General features: G+C 40.9%; 1 protein-coding gene across 2 annotated transcripts in view; it reads right to left on the bottom strand.

Annotated features, from left to right (window-relative positions):
- The window catches only part of CA5B (carbonic anhydrase 5B), a 111,555-nt gene extending 107,728 nt beyond the window's left edge, over window positions 1-3,827 (bottom strand). For both annotated transcript variants that reach the window (XR_008675644.2, XM_055376649.2), the window contains exon 1: window positions 2,994-3,827. The gene's annotated coding sequence lies outside the window, so the exon portion shown is untranslated. The remainder of the gene's footprint in view (window positions 1-2,993) is intronic.
- Window positions 3,828-12,341: the final 8,514 nt, after the last annotated feature.

The following is a 12,341-nucleotide window of genomic DNA, read 5'->3' as shown; positions in this document are numbered from 1 at the left end:
TCTCCCCTCATGAATGGATTAATGCCATTATTAGGGGGAGCTGGTTAGTTTCTGAGGTAGTGGGTTCCTGATATAAGGATAAATTTGGCCTCTTTCCCTTCCCTCCCTCCCTCCTTCTTCACCCCCAACCACTCCCACCCCTCACATGCACATGTTCTTGCCCTTCTGCCTTGTGCTATGGGATGATGCAAGAGAGAGCCCTCACTAGATGCTGAGCAGATGCTGGCACCATGCCCTTGGACTTCCCAGCCTCCAGAATCATGAGCCACATAAATTTCTGTTCATTATAAATTATCCAGTGTCAGGTATTCTGTTACAGCACAAAACTGAGTAAGACAGGCTGTAATATCAATTCTTCCCTGGTCTCCAGTCTGCTGGCCTGCACTGCAAATTTCACGAGCCTACATTCACGAGCCAATTTTTAAAAATAAATCTCTCTCTCTCTAAACACACACACACACACACACACAAGCACACACACAGGCACACCCACACATACATACACACACACACACATATATACACATACACACACACAATTGGTTTTGTTTCTCTGGAGAACACCTAATAAACCTTGCTTCTGGTAATTCCTTGGCTTGTGTCAGCATTAAATCCAATTTTCGTAAGCCATTCTCATCTTGTCTGTGTCCAAATTTCCCTTTTAATTAAGGACACCAGTTATATTGGACTAGTGGTCACCCTAATGACCATAATTACCTTTATACAGACCCAATCTCCACGAGGTCACATTCTGAGGTACTGGGGCTTAAGACTTAAACGTATATGAGTTTGAGATGGGAGGGTGCAACTGAACTCGTAACAGCCAGTGACATCTAAAGTATGGCTGCGTTGCCTAAAAGGTGTTGACAATTCTCAAACCAAAGTTAAAATCACTTTTGTTTAGTTTTATCTGTGTTTGTGTAAATACAGTTTTTAGTGGGAGTGTGTATGTCAAAATGTCTAAGGAGATGAAAAATCACCTTGTTGAAGCCATGTAAAAAAGTCTGGCTCAGGATTTAAAAGACAGACTGCCAATAAGCTTTCAATATCTTATCTTGATAGTTCCTGGAGACAGGTAAGAGCATCTGGTTTTTAAATAACTTCACTATCTGAATTCACTTAGCAGGTTTAAACAGCAATAGTCCATGGGTCAACTGAATTTAGAATCTGTTTTCCCCTTATTAGGGCAAACTTCAAACTTGTACAAAAAAATGGTGAGAATAAATCATCTATATATCCAATACTCCATTTCAACAATTACCAGTGTGTGGCTGGATACCGCCTAGGAGAGCTAAGCCTTCTGTGCTATACATCCTTTGCTGTCACTGATTATTCATGTATGCCTTGGATATTACTAACATGTTCTTTTTCTGTTGTTTTGCAGCCTTAGAAATGTGTGAAAAAAGAAAAGATTCTAAAAGTCTTTAAATGTCATTCATAAGTAATGTATTTATTAAATGCCTCATAGCTTGAACTCTGCCTGATTAAGCGACTTATGCGAAACAGACAGGAAAAGTACTAACAAAAGGTTACAATTATATTGAAAAATTCCTTGATTGGCATCAGATTGACTCTTCATTTTCTCAACTCCTGATTTCAAAAGGAAGCCTGCCTTTTGCAATTTCCTGAAACTTAAATTAGAGATTACGCTGCTATGTCTTAAGAAAGCTTAGCTTCCTCCTCTCACTCACTTCTTCCTTGAGAGCGTGATCCCAATCTGAGGCTGCCAAAGGTTTCAAAATATATTATACCTGATTTGTGTGTTGCAACTAACTGCCCCAGTGTGGCCAGTGACATGATGAATCTCCCTCTTTCCATCAGATTTCCTTAATATTCATATGCAATCACAAGGCCCTCAACCTTTATTCCATTGCAACTGTGAGCAGTGGCAGCCTTTTTGCTTGGTTCCAAGCACAGGGCAGCTACGTATAGGCACAGAGAATGGTGCCCTTGCTGTTTCGCCTTTCGGTTAATTCCAGCCCAGGTACTGATTTAAAATAGCCCAGAAAGTTTTTCATTTCCAAAATATTCAAGAACAGTGCAGCTTTTCACTAAGTCCCTGAAGACAGGGGAGGTGGGGTGAACTTTGGTTCATTGTGAACTCTGATGCAGGCTACGAATAGTGACTCCTCTGAGAGATGCGCGGGGCAGCATCTTACCAGAGATTTCTGACTATTCTCCATACTCCAGCAAGACTTTCAAAGTGCATAGTGGAAATGGTCAGATTATCAGTAAAGGAAGAAGGGGAAGCAGAAAGCAATGTGGTATTCAGTGGCTAATAGGGAGCATATAAACAAATTAAGGTTTACGCATCTTCGTTAACTCATTTCCCAAGCTTTTCCAGCAAAAGTAAATGTGAGAGAAGTACACTGATATTAATACTAACGCGTTTCCAGCACCCTCAGAGCAGCAGCATTTAACGCTGAATATCACACAGAATCCCAGCCACCAAGAATGTCTGCATTTTGGAGGTTCCTCTCCTCCGGCTCTGGGGCAAGGCACAACAGAAAAACTCAGATTTGTCCACGGGACACAACTGTGCCTTTGATCTACTCTGGGGTGGCTGTGTCTGTCCATAGCCCCTAGCATAGTCAGGTGGGAATATCAACAATGCAGACCCGAGGGAGTCCCAGCTTGCTGCTCCTTGGTTTCTGGACACTCCTCTCATCCCGCAATGTCTCTGGGAAAGCTGTTCTACTTCTTAATAGACAGAATCCTAAAAGGATGTCTGCTGATCCCCATAGCGGAGAAAGAGAGCTAAAGTGGGGAAGTGGCTATTTCCCCGCCGCCAGCCTCCCACTTCCATTCCTCAGAGAAGCCCCGCCAGGGCCCCGGCCAACCTCGCGGCACCAAAAGCTTCTCTGGCTCCAGGGCCGATAGCGGCACGCGGTCATGTTTGCGGCAGGTGGCACAGTTCCTGCCCTCTCAGGCAGACCACGCCCTGCTGCTGCCCACGCTCCTTACTGCCGCCCGCCCTTACCCGAACGACTTACCTGAGCCAGAACCTCCTCGTTCGCTCCCGGGACCCGAGGATCCCGCACGCGGCCATCTTGGCCACGCCCCCTCACGTTTAGCCACGTCCCTACGCAGCAAACGTCATTTCGTCATTCCAGGTTACGTCCCTATCAGTCCCCACTCTGTCCCCGACCCAGGCTCAAATCTCGCCCTGGCCACGCTTCCCCAGCGCCGGAGTCCACACCTGCTCTGCGTTCTGGCTACACATCTCCTGTCGCTGCCACGCGCCTGCACGCTAACTTGCCAACGCCTCTGCCCTCCGCCTGCTCCACCATCTTTGTTACGCCCCTCAGAGCAACAAGGCACGCCCACACGTAAGGACCGCGCCCCCACGTTCGAGGCACGTCTCTGCGTTCCAACTACGTCATGTCCCTACTTCCCTTTTCGCGCCACCTCCCCTGCCGGTCACTGCTCCGCTGCCCGCCTTTCCATCTGTGGCCACTTTTCCACACTTCGCCCAGTGATCATCCAGTCACAGCTAGTCTGCCTACCCCACCTCCCTCCCTTGGGCCCACGTCCCTACTCCGCCTGAGGCCGACCCTCCCGCGAATTCGAATTTCTTTTTTACACCCTTGCGCTACGCCACGCCTTTCACGTAAGGGCTAAAGTCAGCTCGTTCGGGCCACGCCCCTGCGGTACGCCTGGGTCACGCCTCTTCCGCTAAGCCTTGCTGCCTGCGCTCCTCACTGGCGGGGCTGTTCCCGCTGTGGCTAACCCCTTCCATTCTCTCGGAACAGGCAAGACCCCTCTGGTCCGCGTCACTTTTCTTCCTGCATTCCACACCTCTCCTTTCTGGCCAGTCCTGGCCGTCTTCTCAGGCCACACGCTACAACCTTGTGGTCCTCATTGGCCACTCGCATCCGGCGCATGCGCACTTACCTACCTTCAGTTCTGGTCACACCTTAGGTTCCCAGGCCACCCACTTTTGGTTCCACTCTGGTCACGCCTCTCCCGCCAGTTCCACGCCCTCTGCGCTCCTTTTAGGTGCGATACTTGATCCCGGGAAGCCACGGAGGTGTTGGAGGGGCCCACCAGTCTCCGGAGAGGACTGTCCAGGTCCTGGAACCAGATGTCCGCGGCATTTATAGAGTGAAATGAGCCTGCGGATCTCTGATCCTCTCCTAAAAAGTGACTTTCTCCACGTATCTCCCAACTCTAAACACCACAACTCGTTAAGCAAAAACCGAGTGGGAAACAGAACTGATGGGCCAGTGGTGGAGCAATGTTCCTTCTAGCTAGGTTTCATGTCCTTTAACCCGATATGGAGATAAACTGGAACCGTGTTCCTTCCAGCCCATTTAAAGTCAGCGGACTTTAAATGCTAGGGAGATACATGGAGTAAGCACACTCCTCTACTTCCTGATGTGTCCTCCTGATGACTTTTCCTAGGCACTTGGTGCCCTAATGCTCTCTAGGTCCTGTCGAGACACCACCACATTCAGACCTCTGTTTGCAGCCCCCTGCTCCAAGATTACGCTTTTTTACTCCCTCCATTCGCAATTCTGGGTTCACAGGAAAAAAGTGAGGAGGTTATTACCAGCTTTTCTGTCCAGAAATTTCTGAACGGACATTCTTGGAGGATGGACACTTTCCATTAGCCATTCATTCATTCATTCAAGACAGATTTATCAAGTACTATGTTCCAGTAAGAAATAAGACAAGAGTCAAAGAGATTACAGACTGAGCTTCCCCAACTCAAGTTTAGATGGCACAAGAATTGAGAAAATTAAAAATGGTGTAATAAAGGAGTTGATAGGTGGAAAAGGACTTGATAAGTGCTGGTTTGTTGTTCTAATTAGCAGGAGTATTTTGGGGCAGCAAACATAGGAAGCCACTTTCATAGCAGTTAGTACAGCTCCCTTCACAATAAATTCTCAATCTTCATTTAAAGTATTCCCTTTTCACTTGTATAGAGGATTACAATTTTTCCCTCCATGGCAGTGAGATTTACTATATACACTTCTACATATGCCAGTAATCAAGATTTTATGATCACATATAAAGTGTAAAAGTTCCTTTCTCTTCCCACCTTCCATCCATTTCTACTTTGAAGACAGTGGGAAGTTTCACAATATTGAGCTACAAGGAGCACAGAGTAAAAGACAATTTTCAACAAAACATTTTTTATTAAGCTCACCCTGGCTCTGAGAACTCTATCTCATTTATATAAAATGTTTCCAATGCTAATCATTTTTTGCATGAAAAATTAAACACACCAGAAATGGGACCAAGTGCAGCCTGTGTAAATTACTGCATTGATTTTTATAGCATTATTTTCTCCCAGATGATTTGAGGCTGGGTACCAAAATATAGGCAACACTGTATAAAATAAGTATTATAGTTTAAGGAACCAGAGGGGAAATTCATGGAGGGAGAATAAATAATATAGCCAATGGTAAGATTAACACTCAAGTATGCACACTTTCAGATCCAGAACAGTTTTTGAAGGTGGGCAAGAGATCTCACTCTAAGCTTCCATAGAAAACAGGAGATAACAAGTATTTTAAAGTTTTACGGTGTTCATAAAAACCAATCAATCAGGATTTTGTTTGCTTTTGAGAAGCACTGTTTGTTTTTTTAAAAATAATTTTTAGCCCCAAGGCAAATCGCAGTTCCTCATCATGATGACGCTGTGAGCTACGTGGGAAATAAGTGTCATAAGTTGTTACACCCACATTCCCTCAATGGAAACTGTTGGCATAATCACAAAGCACAGGGCACTGAATCAATTTCATGAACCATCCAAAATTTCCTGTTCAACTGAGTACACAGCCCCACAATGGTCTGGTTTAATTCAGGGTAGCATTTAGATAATCTTTCCCCATAATGGCACATAAGTTTCAACTCACATGTCAACTCCCATTTATTCATATTAGTTGACTGAATAGCTCAGTTGGGGTGGCTGAGTCCATGCACAGAAGGAAAAAGTTCTGAAATAGATAAAAAATGTTTGTCATGGGTGTGGGATGAGCAAATGGCTGCAAACAACCTGTCATCTCTGATTTGTAGTAATAGGGATCTCTTGTGCACATCTTTTAGGCAGTCCACAAAAACATTTCTCATAAGACTTTTGATGAATTTCAGACAGTAGAGGATTCAGGGTCATCACTGGCCAAAACGTAGGATCAGAAATTCTGAGATATTGATTAATTCATATGTCTTTAATATTAATGAGAGCATATAACCTAAAAGTTATGTGGTCTGATCCCGCCCCGGCCCCCACACCCTTTATAGAGGTTGGCAAAAGAAGTACCTATTGTCAGGGCTAAATGTGACTAGGTGACCTCCAACTGGTGGGCAAATTGATGATTAAGGATGGAAAATACTATTTCATAGACCATGGCTGCAATACTGTTAGCCTAGTAAAAAGAGAAAATTGACTTGCCAAATCATGAGAAAACTCTTACACCTGAGCAACAGTGGAACCAGCTAAACCTGTAAAAGAAATGTCTTGCTTTAACTACATGAGACCCATTATAAAGCATTGGTCTCCGTGCACAAGATGAAACACACAGACACACATACTTTTTTTTCCCATTTAAGAAACTGTCCTTTAAATTGCTACTTTAGGAGCATAAAGTTGGCAGAATTACACTCACTCAGTTGATCTGAATTAATTTTTATTTCCAAACGGTAGTGATTAACTTTCTCTGAAGTAGAAAAATGTTAACTTGTGAAGAATAAGACAAAGTTCATAATGATTATGGCTACTGATTAACCTACAAAATTTGATGAGCTTTTCAAATATCCTTGCTTAATATGATTTCTCATCTTAAAAAGGGGATATATGTGATGGAGACAAAAATATTCCACATTATAGAGTTTCTTGCTTACCAAGGATACTGGAAATTGTGTGTGTGTATGTGTGTGTGCGCATAAAATTAAGCATACCAAAAGATTGTAACATCATCTGTTCTATATTCTAAAATTATTATTAAAATAAGCTCATTTATCTTTTTATTAAGATGGCCAATGAAAAATAATTTCCTGTTTTTTGTAGTCATAGGCACGTAGTGGGCTGCCAGTCCAACAGTCTGTGATTAGTAAATAAAGGGCACATTGGAAACTCACTGTCAGGGAATGTCCTTCCCATCTCCCATTGTCCTTCTCTGTGTCATTTACAATGAAGCCATTCCCACATTGAAATCTTCATTAGCCTCTCAGGACCATTGTTGGAGAATCCAAACTCTCTGACCTCTAAGATCAGAACCCAACTTGGCTTTTCAGATGCATCTACACTGATGCTCTCTCCCCCATCTTCCTCTGAACCACTCTACCAGCAAGTCCCTGCTGTTGGCCATATCCTGTATCTGTCCTTTGTGTTTGTTTTCAGATTTCCTTAACTTGTATCCTGTGGGCTTTCATGTTTTATCTTTAAACATCTTGCCATTGTTCCAGGTCTATCTTGATTATCATTGAGAAACCTTTCTTCTATTTTTCTTTTGTTAACAGTTTTATAATTGACTTGTCAAATCCAGTAACTTTTTATCCTCTCTTTCTCCAGTGTTCCTATAGCATTTTGTTCACAATTGTATGTGCATCTATTGCCATCGTGATTTACTTTTGTGTCCTACAAAATTGTAAGTTCCTGAAGGGCAGAGACTATATTTGGTTCATTTTTGCATTTCTCATAGCCCATGAATATGATAGTTTAAGAAAACTGAGTTGACTAATTTGAATCATAAACCGAAGTTCTAATAAGCTTGTGACTGGAAATTAAGTACCATGAAATGCATTGCAATGTATATATTTTTACATTCTTAGCCTTAGAAAAACCACACACACACACACACACACACACACACACACACACACACACATTTGTCTCCCTTTTTTCTTCTGTTCTTCCTTGTGTGGGTTATTTCCATTAACTCAACTACAAGAAGAAAAGAGTTACCTAAATGACATTTTTAAAGTTTGTGGGGGTGTTTTGCAGCATCCCTGGCCTCTACCCACTAGATGCCAGTAGAATCCTCTCATCTGCCATTCATGACGACTAAAAATGTCACCAGACGTTGCCAAGTGTCTCTGGAGCACAAAATCACCCCCAATTGAAAACCACTGAGTTAAAATAGAACTTACACACAATAGACAAAAATACTTTGTCTCTCCATGCATCTTAACACTGACAATTTAAAGAGAATAAAATTATTTTTGTTACCTAATTATACTGAAAACATTGTATAAAGTATTAATAATACAAACATCTTGATATTGTTTATTATATATAGTATATCCATTTCATTACAATTTAAACAAGGAGGGATCTCATTTATTAAAATTCTACAACATTTAGGAAATCATTGAGTAGAGCCATTTAATTAAGATATTAAAACGTCCAAAGGGGTTTGTGTGTGTGTGTGTGTGTGTGTGTTTTGTTTTTGGTTTTTGTTTTTTTTATTTTTTGAGACAGAGTCTCGCTCTGTCACACAGACTGGAGTGTGGTGGCACAGTCATGGCTCACTGCAGCCTCAACCTCCCTGGGCTCAGGTGATCCTCCTGCCTCAGCCTCCCAAGTTGCTGGGACCACAGGTGCATGCCACCAAGCCTGGCTAATTTTTGTACTTTTTGTAGAGAGGGGGTTTCGCCATGTTGTCCAGGCCTGTCTTGAACTCTTGGACTCAAGCAATCTGCTTGCCTCGCCCTCCCAAAGTGCTGGGATTACAGGCATGAGCCACCACGCCCAGCAGCAAAAAGTGTGAAGTTTTAAAATCTTATACAAAGTTTCTATGTTCAATTATTAAAAGTTTTAATTGATTTCTTTTAATGTGTCACAGCCAGATAACATTTCTGAAAATCCAATAAAAATATACAGAATAATGTCACATATGAGATGGTTTTACAGTTTACTAATTTTAGGAGCTATATATTTACTAAATTTCTGTTTTTGATAATGAAACAAAATAACCAGGGTCAATTTTAAAAGAAACATTGGTCATCTCCACCTCTTGGTTTATTGGAGGTGAATGGAGCCTACATACGCCCACGTATTTATACGAATCTAGTGAACTTAAGGGATCTTGCATGAATCAAAAGAACGACACATGTGTTTTCTTTTCATGTGATCTCATATTCTGTTTACCCCAGAGCAGTAGATCAATAGTTATGTGCCCAGAAAGTGCTTTTCAAGAGTGTTGTGGAGTATAAAAAACACGGAGAAATCAATTTCGTTTTCCCATCTCAGGAGACTCAGTGCCGTTTTGTGTGGCTCATGGCAACAGTAATCTGAACTTTTAAATCTACATGCTCTAAACTCTGAACATTTGGAAGTAAATAGTAACATATTCAGAATGATTGAACTGCTTTATTTGTCATCATTACCATGGTTACTAATAAGTTATGAAGCTCCCATATGTGAAATTGCTGAAATGAGCATTTTATGAAGCAATTTATACAGATATGAAGGCTCTGGAAACTTACTACTTAAAACTTGTACATCAAGACAAGCACTAAGTTTGTGCAAGACTTTGAAAAGTATAGGAAAATATAATATGCTGAGAGGCAAGAACCCTAGTATCTAGTTCTGTTTTCCGTTTATTTTACTGAGATCTCCATCAAACTATTTAACAATGAATTTGTTACAGTATGTAACCAATATAAATAAGATTTATGAATCAAAAAACAGAAAGAATTGCAAATTATATCCAAGATCTTCTTCTTTGATTAAACAACAAAGTACATAATATAATCAAAATGAGAAAAATAATACACGTATTAGAAAATATAAAGAGAACATGCAACAAAAGTAGATATTTTATGGGAAATACTCTATAAAGTCCATGAGGATACTAGAAAATCTTAACAGAATATTTTCTTGGAAATTGTAAACAGCCAAAATGGACTCAGAAAGAGGTATAAAACCTGAAATAAATGATAATGTAAGGAATGAAAAATTTTGAAGAACTCTTCCTCTAAAATGCACATGGTCCAGATTCTTCATCTGTGAACTCTTTATTTCTTGTACATTATATGTATTTCTAAACATAGACAATGTTAGAAATCTTTCTGTATCATTTTCAAGATGGTAAAGGCTAGGAAAAAAAATGCTTCAAGAATCAGCACTTGAAAAGGAACCTACCTGATATTCTTTTAAGAAAATAAGTTTAAAAATCATAGGGGAAAAACCAGGAATTGATTCCAGCAGCATACTAAAAATGAATTAAAAAAATGTTTTATCTAAGAATTGAATCAATGTGAAAAATATATTCATGTAATACAGCAAATGGTAAAAATTTTAATAGTGAAAAGCAGTTGATAAAATGCAACACCAATTACTGAAGAAAATAATTTTTTGTAACTACAAATATAATGCTCGTATCACATGACACATCATTTTTAAAGCCACTTGCCAGATTCCGTGCAGTAGTGGCATTCCTATTAGAGTAAAGAAGAAGACAAGGGTGCGTCTTATTCCCATCATTGTATTACTCTGTTCTGATAGTGCCACTGCAGTGAGAAAAAACAACATCCTACAAGAACATATAAAGAGATCCAAGGCTAAGGAAGGCACATTCTAACTATGAAAATATATTAGCATTGGTCATCCATTCTGGTAGTATTATGGATGTTTTCTACTTTTTTTTGCTTCTCTATATTGTCTATACAGAATTTCTATTGCTTTTTTCAATCATTTTAAAAATGAGAACACAAATATTGAGAAATCATAATGAAATAAGAGATTGTCTTCCCTTTTCAGATGAATGGCTTACACTGACTGAAACTCAATATTTTACTGTCTTCGATTCTAGTTACATAGATGACTAAAAGCTTATGAAGAAATTTGTCACTTTTAAGAAATGCAAGACTAAAGGAACCTGAAGAAGATTTCTGTGTTTCTACTCTGGGAGCTGAGGCAGGAGGGTTGCTTGAGCCCAGGAGGTTGAGGCTGCACTGAGCTAAGATGGTGCCACTGCACTCCAGCCTGGGCATCAGAGCAAGATCCTGTCTCTATTAAAAAAAAACAACAAACAACAACAAAACACAGTTAAGTTCAACAAAGATGACAAAGCTGCATAATAGCATGACCCCAGTTTTGTTTTTAAGAAGAAATGTACATGTATTTACACAAAAAAGAAAGCACAAGGCAGAAAGATATGTTCCAAATATTTAGAAAACATTGACAATTGGTCATTCGTTGACGCTGGTGGAATTACAGGTGATTTTTACTTTTCTCCTTGTGCTGCTTTGTATTTTCTAAAAAGAATTTCTATTGCTCTTTTTAAAAAGATGATACAACAAACATTGAGAAACCATCATTCAAAAGAGATTGTCTTCTCAAATGAATGACTTACACTAAGACTCAGTGTTCTATTGTCTTCAACCCTAGTTACATCAATAACTAAGTAAAAGCCAAAGAAAGCCACTTGATACTTTCATGAAGTGTAAGGCTAAAGGAAAGCTGAAGCAGATTTCTTATTTATTTATTTTTGAGATGGAGTCTCGCTCTGTTGCCCCGGCTGGAGTGCAGTGGCACGATCTCGGCTCACTGCAAGCTCCACCTCCCGGGTTCAAGCAATTCTCCTGCCTCAGCCTCCCGAGTAGCTGGGACTACAGGCACCTGCCACCACGCCCGGCTAATTATTTGTACTTTTAGTAGAGATGGGGTTTCACCATCTTGGCCAGGCTGGTCTTGAACTCCTGACCTCATGATCCACCTGTCCACCTGCCTCGGCCTCCGAAAGTGCTGGGATTACAGGTGTGAGCCACTGTGCCCAGCCGCTGAAGCAGATTTCTATGTTCTTAGCATAGCTTTCTTCCTTGATGTAAGTAAAATGCTTTGTTACAATCTCTATGTGTATTGACTTTTCCTTCCCATGATGACTTTATCTAGTTTAACATTTCCCAAGATGACTTCATCTAGTCTGGCTTTATTTTTTTCAGATGTTAGCTAGGTGAGCTCTTCCTTCTGGAAATTTCCACTGCACCTAATACAGTGACATTGCTAGGATGGCTGGACTAAGTTGTGGCTCCCTCTCCTTTTAGTACAGCTGTTCCTGACTCCGTGTCCTTGCAACCAAGGTGAAGGAGATGAGAAAAAGCTTCCTCAGTTGGATTTAGCTGACGGATGTGGGTCCTTTACAATAAAATACCACCCTCGCAAGGAGGGAGAAATGATGTCTTTCTCAAAGTGCTGCAGAAGTCTCATTGTTGATATTTTGCTCGTTGTTGCTTTGAAAATCCAATGTTTCTATTTAACACCAGAGTCACCCAATCTAATTCTGCCATTCATGACTTTTGAAGAATGGGGTGGAATTTGGGGACTGAATTTATGAAGAGGCAGCATGGTAGAGAGGAAAGCCCTGACATCAACCTCTGGGCGGGGCGTC

Source organism: Gorilla gorilla, chromosome X (genome assembly GCF_029281585.2).
Source record: "Gorilla gorilla gorilla isolate KB3781 chromosome X, NHGRI_mGorGor1-v2.1_pri, whole genome shotgun sequence".
NCBI classification, from domain to species: domain Eukaryota; kingdom Metazoa; phylum Chordata; class Mammalia; order Primates; family Hominidae; genus Gorilla; species Gorilla gorilla.
This window is presented reverse-complemented; position numbering and strand designations above follow the sequence as displayed.